Below are 16410 nucleotides of genomic sequence, written 5' to 3'. Positions count from 1 at the left end.
TGTTATGAATATTGTTGATAAAAGCGCTATATAAATAAAGAGTACTCGCGAATAAATATGAAAAAGTAAAGTTTCATTGATAATGACGCAGAGATAGTTGCGCGTTAATTTCTACAATATTCTATTCTAGCTTAGATAAGTCAAGCTCAAAGATGTCTTTGAAAGTGGCATCATCTTGTTGACTTATTGCTGTAACTTTGTCGATTGGAATATTCGCTAATCTTGCTTGTGCGGTAGCAGCTGCTTCGCGTGCATCTGCAAGTGAACAAACGCGATCTCCAATGGCGGGAGGTAGTGGATCTGGTATGGTGCAATGTGGAGCAATTTCATCCAGAAACTCTACCCTCTCGCGCAGTCGTAAAGCAGCTGCATAAGTGGAAAACAGAACATTCACGGGACGTGAATTGAGAACCTTTTTAGCAAACTCCGGTAGGTGTTGGCGGAGTTGAGTGAACTCAAGCTTCGCGGAAGCTGTTGCGGCCACAGCAGTGTCTCTCTCTGCAGTAAGCTTTGAAAACTCCTCTTGCAAAGAAGAGATTGTGGTTTCAAAACTTTTTTCTTTGTCAGCTGTAGTAGACACCTGTAGCTTCAATTCATCTACCGCGGTTTTAGCGCAGTGAGCTCATAGGAGAGATCAACACAGTGTTTCTCGCTGTTTTCAGCCTTGATTCTCTCAGCATTGTACTTCTGTTGTTCAGCTCCAAGCACATTGAAAAATTGTTCTTGCCGGCATATCATATCGTACGCCGAGTTGAAGTACATATAGAAGTTTTGCACGAAACTGTTGTGCGCATCAAGCGCAGAAAGTTTAGAGCATTCGCGGCGACGCTCACCGGGAATTTCTAATTTCATTTGCTGACACTGATCCAGAGCAGCGCTAGCAGATGCATAGGTATAACCAGATAGACCGTCAATCCGCACTCTATAAGAATCAGGGGGAGTGCGGAGTAGCTCGGTGATTTGTGCCGCAGAATCTGGGCTAGGAAACACAGGATTGAAGGGCGAGTCTCCTGCAAAAAAAAATGCAAATGTTATATCAATAAACGTACATATCTCATAAAATGATATGCGCTAAACATGATTGATTCATACCAGTTTGCTGGCCTCCTTCATAATCCGTTATGACCGGATTATCGTATAAAGGAGTGTAATGGTGTATCCTATCGAATACACTCATAAAAGGCATAATGGTTGCATAAAAGTAGCATCAGGAAGGCTGGAAATAACAGTTTTGTGGAGTTAACCGTCCAGCGTTCTCCGTTGCACAGGCTGCTCCGTCATGCGTAAGCCCTGAAGGCCGCCTAGCGTGTAAGCCCTCGCCGGAGAACGGCCCTTTCAGTATAAATTTCGGATCATGAATAACAGAACGTATCATCATCTGACACGTGTCCCCAAACAATCTGGTGGATCTGACACTATAAATAAACCCCTTGGGTCATCATTTTACAGAGTTCAGATATTCTGATAACTTTGAGAGCTGAGACTTCACTTCTCTCTCTACTTTCTCTCACTAGAAGTCATCCGGCTAGCACTTTTACGCTCTACGGACGACAGATTGATTAAGCCACCCCACAAGTTTCTACACTTGTGATCCGGGTCTGCAGGGATTATTTCCCGAGGGTAAAAATCAATCGACAACACTCCGCCCTCCTAAAGCTAGATTACTTCTAGTATCTTGTTGACATACTAAGCCTTACCTCATAAGGAATTAGGTGTTAACAATGGCGCCATCCATTATTAAGATGAATCATCTCACCAACACTGATAAAGATGGCGAAGATAACGAATTCATACCCATAGAAGTGGGCATGATACACCCATGGAAAGCTGGACAACGGAGGAAGGCAGAAGTATTAGAAGATTAGGAAGAGCAATTAATATCCTTTCCTTCTATGTGTAACACAAATCCATCTGATGGTCCAGTAGTTATAGAAGCACGAGTTGTTAATTGCTTAATACGCAACATTTACACTGACGCAGGAGCTGGAGCAGACATTATGTATGAACATTGCTTCATACAGCTACCCAAAGATGTACAAGAAAAAATGAAGGAAACATATGTGCCGTTGGCAAGTTTTACAAGTGAGCCATCCTGGTCTGAAGGATGTATTTTGCTTGAAGTAACCTTGGGCAAGCCACCCCTAAGATGCACATCCAACATTGAGTTCTTGGTGGTTAAAGCAAATTCACAGTACAACATAATTTTGGGAAGAACTGCTTTAATGACGTTTGGAGCTGTAACGTCAACTGTACATGGTAGATGCTACTAAGGGATATCATCTAATCCCAATGGCTTTAAAAGATGAAGACAAAATGGCTTTTCACACGACGGAGGGCATATTCTGTTACATGAAAATGCCTTTTGGTTTGAAGAATGCAGGAGCAACATATCAACGATTTATTGATATGGCATTTAAGGATCAAATTGGGTAAAACTTAGAAGCTTATGTTGATGACATTGTCATCAAAAGTCATACTGAAGAAAAGATATTACGAGATATAAAGGAAACTTTTGCATCTCTGCAAAAAATTAACATGAAATTAAATCCCAAGAAGTGCACGTTTCGTGTGGAAGAGCGAAAATTCTTAGGTCATATTGTCACAGAACGTGGAATTAAGGCTAATCCTAAGAAAATTCAAGCAATTGAAGATATGAAGTCACCAACTAGCAAGAAGGATGTTCAACGATTACATGGATGTCTAGCAGCATTAACAAGATTCTTGTCCAGAGCAGCTGAAAAGTCACTTCCATTCATGAAGGTGTTAAAGGGCTGTTTGAATAAAAAAGATTTTGTGTGGACGGCGGAAGCCGAATATGCATTCCAAGAGATCAAGCAGTTGTTAAAAACATTACCTACATTAACAGCACCAAAAGAGGGGGAAACCCTAATTTTATACTTAGCTGTCTCAACGGAAGCAATAAGTTCTGTCCTAATCGCAGAACAGAACGGTGTGCAAATGCCTATATATTTTGTTAGCAAGGTATTGCAGCTTAGTGAAACAAATTATCCACCACTTCACCATATGGTTTATGCCCTTGTGCATACTGCACGACGTTTATGAAGATATTTTCAAGGTCATCCCATCTTAGTGTTAACAGATCAACCGTTGAAGCAAATACTCCGACGTCCATAATCATCTGGCCATTTAGCAAAATGGGCCATCGAGTTGGGGGAGTATGAAATCAATTTTGCTCCACGAAATGCAGTTAAAGGACAAATTTTGGCAGATTTCCTCTTGGAGACAAATGAAAAAGTAGAGTATGACAACAAAATGGCACCATCACAACATGAGTGGGAGTTGCACACTGATGGGGCATCCAGTGAAGAGGGAACAGGTGCAGGGCCAGTTTTAACAAGTCCAGACGGTGAAGAGTATACTTATGCATTGAAATTCTGTTTTTATGCTTCAAACAATGAAGCAGAGTATGAGGCATTACTCTCCGGCCTCCGCATAGCGGTAGAAATGGGGATAACAAATTTACGAGCATATGTTGATTCTCAAATTGTCGCCCAGTAGGTTAATGGAACGTTCGATGCAAGGGATACATCCATGAGGCAATATGTAAAGTTGGTGGAAGCAATTTCAAAGAAATTTGATAACCTTGAAGTCGTACAAATCCCTCGAAATAAGAACAAAAAAGCTGACGTCTTGAGCAAGTTAGCTACTTCAACCTTTGATCATTTGCACAAACGAGTGTTGGTTGAAGAACTTAAGGATAAATCAATACATGGAAAACCAATTATTACAATAGTTGAAGGAGCTAAGAAAACTTGGATGACTCCGTATTTGAGATATTTGCATTACGGATGGTTACCTGTTGATAAGGCGGAAGCAAGAAGAATAAGAGTGACTGCACCAATGTATGAGATTGTTAGTGGTGTCCTTTATCGAAAGTCATACAATGGTCCGTTGTTAAGATGTTTAACCGATGATGAAGCGTTAAAAGTGGTCAAAGAAATGCATGAAGGGGTTTGTTCTCAACACTCCGGTTTCCGTACTCTGGCATCACGGATCATACGACAAGGGTATTTTTGGCCTTCCCTTTATCAGGATGTCGCAGAAATCATAAAAACATGTGAGAATTGTCAGAGGCATGGTACAATTCAGCGTCTTCCAAAGTATGACTTGATACCGGTGTCATCCGCTTGGTCGTTCTGTAAATGGGCTATTGATATTGTGGGGCCATTCAATAGGAGCATTGGTAATGCTAAGTTCTTGGTGGTAGCGATCGATTTTTTCATGAAATGGGTTGAAGCAAAGGCTTTAGCAAAAATCACAGGAGAAAATGTCAAGAAGTTTGTTTGGCATGATATTGTATGCCGTTATGGGGTGCCAAATGAAATAGTCAGCGACAACAGCAAGCAATTTGCAGAAAATCCATTTCAGAGTTGGTGTGAAGAGCTGGGCATAAATCAAAACTTTACATCTGTTGCTCATCCTCAAGCGAACGGACAAGTGGAGGTTACCAACAAGGAAATCATTGCTGGCATTAAGGCACGGTTGGGTCTAAGTCAAACTGGATGGGTGGATGAGCTGCCAAATGTATTGTGGGCACACCGGACGACGCCAAAGCGGAGCACGGGGGAAACACATTTTAGTCTGGTGTATGGAACAGAGGCAGTGATACTGAAATGTCCCGTTCTTATTGATTAAAAACGTTCCATATTAATTGATTTCGTTGCGAGGTTTTGACCTCTATATGAGACGTTTTTTGAAAGACTGCATTCATTTTTAAAACAAACCATAACCTTTATTTCATAAATAAAGGTTTAAAAAGCTTTACGTAGATTATCAAATAATGATAATCTAAAATATCCTGTTTACACACGACCATTACATAATGGTTTACAATACAAATATGTTACATCGAAATCAGTTTCTTGAATGCAGTTTTTACACAATATCATACAAACATGGACTCCAAATCTTGTCCTTATTTTAGTATGCAACAGCGGAAGCTCTTAGTATTCACCTGAGAATAAACATGCTTTAAACGTCAACAAAAATGTTGGTGAGTTATAGGTTTAACCTATATATATCAAATCGTAACAATAGACCACAAGATTTCATATTTCAATACACATCCCATACATAGAGATAAAAATCATTCATATGGTGAACACCTGGTAACCGACATTAAAAAGATGCATATATAAGAATATCCCCATCATTCCGGGACACCCTTCGGATATGATATAAATTTCGAAGTAATAAAGCATCCGGTACTTTGGATGGGGTTTGTTAGGCCCAATAGATCTATCTTTAGGATTCGCGTCAACTAGGGTGTCTGTTCCCTAATTCTTAGATTACCAGACTAAATAAAAAGGGGCATATTCGATTTCGATAATTCAACCATAGAATGTAGTTTCACGTACTTGTGTCTATTTTGTAAATCATTTATAAAACCTGCATTTATTCTCATCCCAAAAATATTAGATTTTAAAAGTGGGACTATAACTCACTTTCACAGATTTTTACTTCGTCGGGAAGTAAGACTTGGCCACTGGTTGATTCACGAACCTATAACAATATATACATATATATCAAAGTATGTTCAAAATATATTTACAATAATTTTAATACATTTTGATGTTTTAAGTTTATTAAGTCAGCTGTCCTCGTTAGTAACCTACAACTAGTTGTCCACAGTTAGATGTACAGAAATAAATCGATAAATATTATCTTGAATCAATCCACGACCCAGTGTATACGTATCTCAGTATTGATCACAACTCAAACTATATATATATTTTGGAATCAACCTCAACCCTGTATAGCTAACTCCAACATTCACATATAGAGTGTCTATGGTTGTTCTGGAATATATATATATAGATGGGTCGACATGATAGGTCGAAACATTATATACGTGTCTATGGTATCTCAAGATTACATAATATACAATATAAGTTGATTAGGTTATGGTTGGAATAGATTTATTACTAACTTTCACGTAGGTAAAATGAGTAGTTTTTATCAATCTTGTGTTACTCGCCATTTCTTCGTTTCTAATCCGTTTTGAGTGATTCCAGTGGCCACGGTTTCGTATTGAACTTAACGTTATGAATCTAAAAAGAAAAAGTATAAGTTTATAGTCGGAACATACAAGTTACAAGTCATTTTTGAAAGAGGTAGTCATTTCCGTCGAAAGAACGACATCTTGATGACCATTTTGAAAAACATTCTTTCACTTTGAGTTTAACCATGATTTTTAGATATAGTTTCATGTTCATAATAAAAATAATTTTTCCAGAAGTATAGCTTTTAAATCAAAGTTCTTCTTAGCTTTTAATTATCCCAACCAAAACAGCCCCCGGTTTTACTACGACGGCGTATATCCAGTTTAATGGTGTTTATCGTGTTTCCGGGTTTTAAATCATTAAGTTAGCATATCATATAGATATAGAACATGTGTTTATTTGATTTTAAAAGTCTAGTTAGAAGGATTAACTTTATTTGCAAACAAGTTTAGAATTAACTAAACTATGTTCTAGTGATTACAAGTTTATAATGTTGAATAAGACAGCTTTTTATGTATGAATCGAATGATGTTATGAACATCATTACTACCTCAAGTTCCTTGGATAAACCTACTGGAAATGAGAAAAATGGATCTAGCTTCAAAGTATCCTTGGATGGCTTGAAAGTTCTTGAAGCAGAATCATGACACGAAAACAATTTCAAGTAAGATTTCCACTCGAAATAAGATTGTTATAGTTATAGAAATTGAATTAAAGTTTGAATATGATTATTACCTTGTATTAGAAAGATAAACTACTGTAAGTAACAAAGGTTTCTTGATCTTGGATGATTACTTGGAATGGATTTAGAAAACTTGGAAGTAAACTTGCAATCTTGGAAGTATTCTTGATTTTATGAAACTAGAACTTTTGGAATTTATGAAGAACACTTAGAACTTGAAGATAGAACTTGAGAGAGATTAATTAGATGAAGAAAATTGAAGAATGAAAGTGTTTGTAGGTGTTTTTGGTCGTTGGTGTATGGATTAGATATAAAGGATATGTAATTTTGTTTTCATGTAAATAAGTCATGAATGATTACTCATATTTTTGTAATTTTATGAGATATTTCATGCTAGTTGCCAAATGATGGTTCCAACATGTGTTAGGTGACTCACATGGGCTGCTAAGAGCTGATCATTGGAGTGTATATACCAATAGTACATACATCTAAAAGCTGTGTATTGTACGAGTACGAATACGGGTGCATACGAGTAGATTTGTTGATGAAACTGAATGATGATGTAATTGTAAGCATTTTTGTTAAGTAGAAGTATTTTGATAAGTGTCTTGAAGTCTTTTAAATGTGTATGAATACATACTAAAACACTACATGTATATACATTTCAACTGAGTCGTTAAGTCATCGTTAGTCGTTACATGTAAATGTTGTTTTGAAACCTTTAGGTTAACGATCTTGTTAAATGTTGTTTATAATATCAAATGAGATTTTAAATTATTATATTATCATGATATTATGATGTACGAATATCTCTTAATATGATCTATATACATTAAATGTCGTTACAACGATAATCGTTACATATATGTCTCGTTTCAAAATCATTAAGTTAGTAGTCTTATTTTTACATATGTAGTTCATTCTTAATACACTTAATGATATATTTACTTATCATTTAACATAATTAACCAAGTGTATCAATATCTTAATATGATTCATATGTACCTAGTAAGACGTTATAACAATAATCGTTATATATATCGTTTTCGAGTTTCTTAATTTAATAGTCTCATTTTTATGTATATAACTCATTGTTAAAATACCTAATGAGAAACATACTTATAATAAAATCATGTTAACTATATATATATAACCATATATATGTCATCGTATAGTTTTTACAAGTTTTAACGTTCGTGAATCACCGGTTAATTTGGATGGTCATTTGTCTATATGAAACCTATTCCAATTAATCAAGTCTTAATAAGTTTGATTGCTTAACATGTTGGAAACACTTAATCATGTAAATATCATGTAAATATCAATTTCATTTAATATATATAAACATGGAAAAGTTCGGGTCACTACAGATACCGGCTGAAATATGTGTGCCAACACAACGCATTATGGCATTTGATGTTGAGGCTAATTCTGAGGCGTTAAGGGAGAATCTCAACTTGTTGGAGGAAAGAAGGTTGATGGCCGCCATCCGGCAAGCAGATCACAAGCATAAAATGGCAAAATATTATAACAAGAAAGTGCAGCATGTGCAGTTTGAAGTAGGTGATTTAGTACTACGTGATAATGAGGCAAGCAGGCAAATCAAATTTGGAAAGCTAGCCCCAAAATGGGAAGGACCTTATAAGGTCACGAAAGTAAATCAGAATGAATCACACATGCTTGCTGTGCCTTCTGGCGAGCAATATGAAATAGCTTGGAGTGCAATGAATTTAAAGAAATTTTATGCGTAGCACTATATGCATGGACAGCTTGATCAACTGTCAAATGTATGAGATATAGTCATAAATGTAAAAGTTTCTTTAAGAATATGAATAATAGCAATTATTCTTATGGCAATATTTTTCACAAATTTTATCCGGCCAAGGATTATTTAGCCCAGGTGTCACATAGCTGTGTGTCATCCCTACCCGCAGAAAGAAAGAAAGCCTTTCAGTGGTAGATGTACAATCATACTCAAAATGGTTGTATCGATAGTGAGACATGTAGAACTCACTAAATCATCGAAGCGATGAAACGAATCTACAAAAAAATGTCATGACACAACTTATATACACAAAATGCAGAGCACAACGGAAAACGGATCTTAGTGTCCAGCAAAATATTTAAAGGCGAAAGTAATTCATAACTTTTCCTCATGAGTTTCATGACGGAAGGCGTATGAAGGGGAATATGATTTTGATATTCATAACTATAATGATTGCAAAGTACAATCTCAATATCTTGAGCATTGTTCATTACAACAATCTTACTAAGTTACAGCATATATTTATAATATACATAACCAAGTGCAATATTAAGTATTATGTAAAAGCTGATGTATAACAACATAGTGTTTCATTCATCCTGTGGAGTATAATTCAATACATCATCTATTGTTACATCTGGCCTTTTACAAAGATTTTCAAGATCAGAAAACCTCATATTTTCTATTGAGGCACCGGCTGCATCAGCTTTTAAATCAGCATTTTCATTAATATTTGATGTGATTACCTCAGGCAGAGGATTTGGAAGTTCTGGTAGTTTTCTTTTCATAAAATTGAAAAACTTTAACCGTTCAACAGATTTGGCAAGGCGGACAAACTCACGGATTCTGTGAGATAGTGCCTGACAGTTAAAGATAAGCTCTACAAGCACAGGAATGCCAGTTATCATTCGTCTTTCGTTCTCCTCTTTGGCTTTAAGCTGTTCTTTCAACATGTTATTTTGCTCAAGCATTTTTTCGTTCTCCTTTACTAGTTCATCAATTTTGCTCAGATGCCGCTTTTCTCTGAAAGATAGTTCTTTGACTTGCTCCTTATACTCTGCCCTCTGACTGTTACAATTTTCATAGTGCCTCTTCATTGTCTCGTATTCCCTCTTTATCTCTGTGGCTATTCATTCAGTCTTGGCCACTTTCTCCTTTTCAGCAGATAGCTCCTTATTTGTAGCGACTTCACTATTTTGCAAGTCAGATAGGTGTTGAAGGTCATTTAGACCAGAAGCAATGTTCATAATGATACTTTGTGCCTTAACCTTCTTGGCATCTGCATCAGATAAATTGCTAAAGAATTGGGCTAGTGAAGGACACACCATGGCATTCAAAAAAGTCACGAAATCTTCGTACGAGTGTGGTGGTCCTTTTAAAATGGAGGAAAGCATGTTTGTGTCAAGATTGGGAAGTGTAATTTGTTGTTGAGAAGAACTAGGGCCAGGTCCTTGTTGAGCGGATGACGGAGGAATTTGACCAGTTCTTCTCCTCTTGGCGGAAGGCGTAAGAGTTGTTAATGTAGTGTCTTGATGTGCTGCACTAACTGTTGGAGATAAAGGAAAATTGTTATTTATAAAAGAGTTCCAATATGTGATGGAATTCAATATAACAACATGTTCTTAATGTTAACATAATCACAAAACCAATTTTATGATAGTTAAAGTAAGCGGAAGCATGATGATTAAGAAAACAAGTTTATATCTTAAACCATTTTTAAGTGAATTCCATGTATGTATCAAGTCATGAAAATAAGCTTACATATAATTAACAAGGAAGTAAGATTCAATACCTCCTCAAGCTAGTTGAGGGTTGTTTGATACAAGAAGATGATGAACAAGTGTGTTAAAACTCCAAACTTTTGATGCACCAACACCACCCTTGAACTTAGTTATGTTTTAGACACTTAATCACCTTTAAACCAAGCTTGTAACCCACTTCCTTTGAACCTAAAATTCTGGATAGCAGCTTGTCAAAAGATGATGGTGAATGGAGTCTCAAAACTATGAAACCTCAAGAGATAATACCCCAAACTTTGCACCAACACCCTAGCTTTTGGTTAGGATTTATTTATACTTGAAATTAGCTTGCAAAAATCAAATTATGAAGCCTTCTTTGCACCAAAAAGGCCATGGCAGTAGCAGCAAATAATCAGCTGAAAATGCAGTTTTTCTTTGATGTTTTATGCATGTATCACTTGAGAGAATTGAGTCAAACCTTGGTGGAAGTGTTAGACATATTTATGAGGAGTTGTGTAGTATTAAAAGTAACAAAAACAAGCAAGTGTGGTCTTTCTTGGAGACTAAAATTCTGCCACACTTCATGTTAAATAATAATACTTGTAAGTTTATAAAAGTTTATAAACTCATTATAAACTTATGTATTATTTTGTTACTTATATATTTTATAAAACCTTTTATAAAATATAACACAATATAATCATTTAAACCTATAAACAATTATATATATAAATTATCCAAATAATTTATCTCAAGTGATAATATTTTAGAAACCCGATTTTCTAAAATCCAAGTGTCGCGTATTTGTTTAATGATCCAATCGTTAAGATCAAATACGTATAAGGTGTCGGTAAGCTTGTTATTGGGTATGACTCGACTTGGATCAAAACATATTAGCCACATTAATTAAATATGTCTCTCGGGCATACGAAATACCTTCAATCTCCCACTTGCACGAGAAACATAAGAAATTAATGTAAGTGATGGATACCACCTAAAGACCGTCCATCACCCCCAATATGTTATGACTTTATGCCATTCAATAACATCATCCCTTTCGAGTTCCCATCTCGAATATAAATTGGTGAATCTTTTCATTATATCCTTTCGTCCTAGATGTCATGTTAAATCCAAGAGATATAGAGTGATCACTCTCCTTTAGATTTAACTTTATCAGGCCTTAGACATCTGACTCTCAACGAATAAGAGGGACAAATTCCATCTTGACTACATACGTCCTTAATATATACCTTGCATTATACCTGAGCTCCTCCTTATGAACTACCATATTTCAGAATAGCGAAGGAAAGAATCAAGGCACAATACTTGGTAGATATCCGAATCCAATATGTATCTCAGGTCAGAGGACACAATGATATTCGCCTTTACTCAAGATTACATGTTATCAACCACAAAGGCTCCATTTAGTAAATCTTGAGGGCGGGTCTTCCAATATTTGTATCCCACAAATATCTATGAACCTTGGTTGCAACCTTGCCCCACATTCATCCCGTGAATGTAAACCAATCCAAGTTCATAATAGTCTAAACCTCACACTTGTTCCCACAAATGTGATCGACTACGGAATTTAGAATAATTACTTATTCATGGATAAAATATGCAAAATAGGAACATAACTCAAAATAAATTAATTCCATAATTATATTAATGAGTTTGAACAATTTCGTTCCGATACAATACTTAAAATAGATCATGACCAATCACTAGAATATCGAATCCCTAATGCACAAACATGTCCAATATGTTTTGCTCCATGTAAGAGCTTCATGAGAGGATCCGCTATATTAAGATCTGTATGAACTTTGCGAATACATATCTTTCCTTTTTCAACTTCATCCCTTATGTAGTTGAATCTCCGCTCAATATGACGGGTATTTTGGTTAGCACGAGGTTCCTTGATTTGAGCAATCGCACCCTCATTGTCACAAAAGATCTCAAGAGGGTCCTGAATGGAAGGGACTACTCCTAAGTCGTCGATGAATTTCTTCATCCATGCAGCTTCCTGAGCTGCCAATGATGCGGCGATGTACTCCGACTCTGTAGTGGATAATGCAACAACATCCTGTTTTGAACTCTTTCAAGAGACCGCACCTCCATTTAAGTGAAGACATAACCAGATTGTGATCGAGAATCATCTCGATCAGTTTGGAAACTCGCGTCCACGTAACCCTTTACAGCAAGTTCCTCCTCACCAGATCCATATATTAGAAACATATCCTTAGTCCTCCTAAGGTATTTTAATATACTTTTAACCGCAATCCAATGACTGTTTCCTGGGTTATTATGGTATCTACTTGTCAAGCTTAGGGCGCATGACACATCCGGTCTAGTGCATATCATTGCATACATGATTGACCCAATAGCAGATGCATAAGGGACTCTCTTCATTCTCTCTTGTTCATCTTTCGTGGTAGGGCACTGAGATGAACTGAGAGGCGTTCCTCTTTGAATAGGTACCAAACCACTCTTAGAGTTCTCCATCTTGAACCTTTTCAAGACCTTTTTAATGTACGCACTTTGATTCAAACCTATCAGTTTCTTGGATCTATTCTTGTAGATCCCAATCCCCAAAACGTATTGTGCTTCTCCAAGATCCTTAATGGAGAAGCATTTACTTAGCCAAGTTTTAACTCCTTGCATTGCCGGAATATCATTTCCAAATTACAATATATCATCCACATATAGTACAAGGAACATGATAGTGCTCCCACTAGCTTTCTTGTACACACAAGCTTCATCACCATTTTTGATGAAGCCAAATTTCTCGGCCTCCTCATTAAAATGATGATTCCACATTCTAGATGCTTGTTTCAATCCGTAGATTGACTGCTTTAACTTGCATACCTTTTTAGGATATTTCGGATCAACAAAACCTTTAGGCTGAACCATATAGATATCTTCCACAAGATATCCATTTAGGAAAGCGGTCTTGACATCCATTTGCCATATTTCATAATCATAATGAGCAGCAATGGAAAATAATATCCTGATAGACTTTAGCATTGCCACAGGCGAAAAAGTTTCATCATAGTCAACCCCTTGAGTTTGAGTGAAACCTTTTGCTACAAGTTTAGCTTTATATGTATCCAAGTTTCCATGTATGTTGGTTTTCATTTTGAAAAGCCATTTACAATCAACTAGCCTAGAGCCAGCAGGTTGTGCAACAAGTTCCGAAACTTGGTTGTCATACATGGTTGCATCTCAGCGTTCGTGGCTTCCTGCCATTTATCCTTATCAATCTTCGATAAAGCATCTTGGTAGTTTGCTGGTTCATCCAAATCAACCACATAGCAACCATCCATGAGAAACCCATATCTCTCAGGAGGATTACTAATTCTACCAGATCTGCGAACGTCTTGTGTATTTTGATCATCCATTTGATCATTCTCATCATTTTCATGTTGAGTGCTAGTATCAACCAAATGTGTATCATCTACTTGATCTCGAACCTCCTCAAGATCTATCTTCCTTTCACTATCACCTTCCATCAGGAACTTAGTTTCAAGGAATTCAGCCTTCCGAGCAACGAATACATTCTGTTCGGAGGGATCATAGAAATAATATCCCATATTATCCTTGGGATATCCTATGAAGATACACTTTATGGAGCGAGAATTTAACTTATTAGGGACGTAACGCTTAGGGTAAGCTTCACATCCTCATACCTTTAAGTATGATAGAGATGGAGGTTTTCCAAACCACATCTCATGAGGTGTTCGTTCCACTTTCTTGGTTGGGGCCATATTTAAAATACGAGCCCGGAGTATAGACAATAACCCCAAAATGATAGAGGTAACGAGCTTCTAGCCATCATAGATCGAACCATATCCATTAGGGTTCGGTTCCTCCTTTCGGAAACTCCATTCAGTTGGGGTGTTCCAGGAGGAGTGAGTTGCGAGATAATCCCACAACTTCTAAGATGATCTTGGAAAGCATCGCTTAGGTACTCACCTCCTCTATCGGTACGAAGTACCTTGATTATCTTATTGAGTTGATTTTGTACTTCGTTTTGATACTCTTTGAATGCTTCAAAAGTTTCGTCCTTATGTCTTAACAAGTAGACATATCCGAAACGACTGAAGTCATCAATGAAAGTAACGAAGTATCTTTCACCATTCCTAGTTATGGGCTTAAAGGGTCCACTTACATCCGAATGTATTAATCCCAATAAGTCCTTAGCCCTTTCGTAGGTCCCTTTGAAAGGTGCTTTAGTCATTTTTCCTTGTAAACAAGATTCACATACATCAAACGAGTCTAGTTCATTTGATTTCAAAAGGCCATTCTTTTGAAGTGTATGCATTTGATTCTTGTTTATGTGACCAAGGCGACAATGCCATAAGTAAGAATCACTCAAATCCCTTTTGAGTTTCTTGGTGCTAGTATGGTATATTGAGCTACTAGATGATGTGTCATCATGAACCAATTCATAAATTCCATTTGAAGGCGAAGCCTTAAAATAGAATACATTATCTAAATAAACGTGGATATCATCATTAACAAAATTAAGATAAAAACTACATTGTTTTAAATGGGAAACTGAAATAATGTTTCGACATAAATCCGGTGCATACAAAACATTGTTAAAAATAAGTTCCAAACCACTTGGAAGCTTTAATACAAAGTCTCATTGAGCCTTCACTTGCACTTTGGCTCCATTACCCATAAAGAGACTTGATGTTCCCGTTTGCTTGTACTTCTTTTGAACCCCTGTAAAGAATTGCAAATGTGAGTTCCACATCCAGTGTCTAATACCCATGTATTAGAAGAAGTAATACTAAGCTCTATATATACCATATATATATTACTTGAGGTTTGCCCTGCATCCCTCTTTTCCTTCAACTCCTTAAGGTAGACCGGGAAGTTGCGTTTCCAGTGACCCATTTCGCCGTAACCGAAGCACGGGTCTTCCTTGGGGTTTGCTTGTCCGGCAACCTTTTGCTTCTTGTTCTTGTTTTTGGTTGGGGTAACCATCCTCCCCTTTCCCTTGCCTTGATGGGTGGGTCCTTTCCTCTTAGCCGCCTTTGGCTTAGAGGTGTTATTACCTTTGGACCCACCATCATTGATCATTAGCACGGGTAAAGCCCTCTTACCCTTGCTAGTTTCTGCCGTCCTAAGCATGCCATGAAGTTCGCCAATGGTCTTATGTGACGACCCGGAAATTTCCGACCAAATTTAAACTTTAATCTTTATATTATTCCAACACGATAAGCAAAGTTTGTTAAGTTAAATCTCAAGAATTTTAAACTGTGTTCATACATTCATTATAACCTCGACCAAATTCCGACGATTCACGAACCGTTATATATAAATAGATATGTATATGTATATATATATTATAACTTGAGAATATTAATAAAGTATTAAATGTATAATACCTTACACGAACGTATTTGTTTCAATATGATTTTCGATGAAATTAAAAAAATATATTAAATGATTGAATTATCAGAAACATTGAATTATGATTACAAGTCTCTGTTGAGAGGTCCACTATGATTTGAGAAAATCTATTCCTCTTAACGATATTCAGAATAATTTGTAAAGCAATTTATAAATAAAAACAAAAAGTGTCATTTACGAAAGTTAGACAAAAGTTAGTGGAGAATTGGTTTCCATAATATTCTATTAATTTAGTTTTAAAAGTACAAAAAACGTTTTCAGTTTAAAAAGAACTTTATTATTAAAACGTATATATCTTTTATAAATATCTAGAACCACTTTTGACAACTCATTACTTAACCAGTATGATAAAGATAACGATATTTATATTTTATTTTATTAAATATATATAACGATTTAAATTAATATTATATATACTTATACGCGTATTATATGTATATAGTTTTATACTTTTACTATACTTTAACTTTACCTTTACTTTACTTTTATTTTACTTTAACTTTAATAATTCATACTTTAATAATTCAATTTAATAATTCATACTTTAATAATTCACTTTAATAATTCATACTTTAATAATTCACTTTAATAATTCATACTTTAATAATTCACTTTAATAATTCATACTTTAATAATTCACTTTAATAATTCACTTTAATAATTCATACTTTAATAATTCACTTTAATAATTCATACTTTAATAATTCATACTTTAATAATTCACTTTAATAATTCATATTTTAATAATTCACTTTAATAATTCAAAAATCTGTTATAAAT

The sequence above is a fragment of the Rutidosis leptorrhynchoides genome, chromosome 5, assembly GCF_046630445.1.
Source record: "Rutidosis leptorrhynchoides isolate AG116_Rl617_1_P2 chromosome 5, CSIRO_AGI_Rlap_v1, whole genome shotgun sequence".
Classification (NCBI taxonomy): domain Eukaryota; kingdom Viridiplantae; phylum Streptophyta; class Magnoliopsida; order Asterales; family Asteraceae; genus Rutidosis; species Rutidosis leptorrhynchoides.
The sequence above is the reverse complement of the archived record's forward strand: the minus strand, read 5'-3'. Positions refer to the sequence as shown.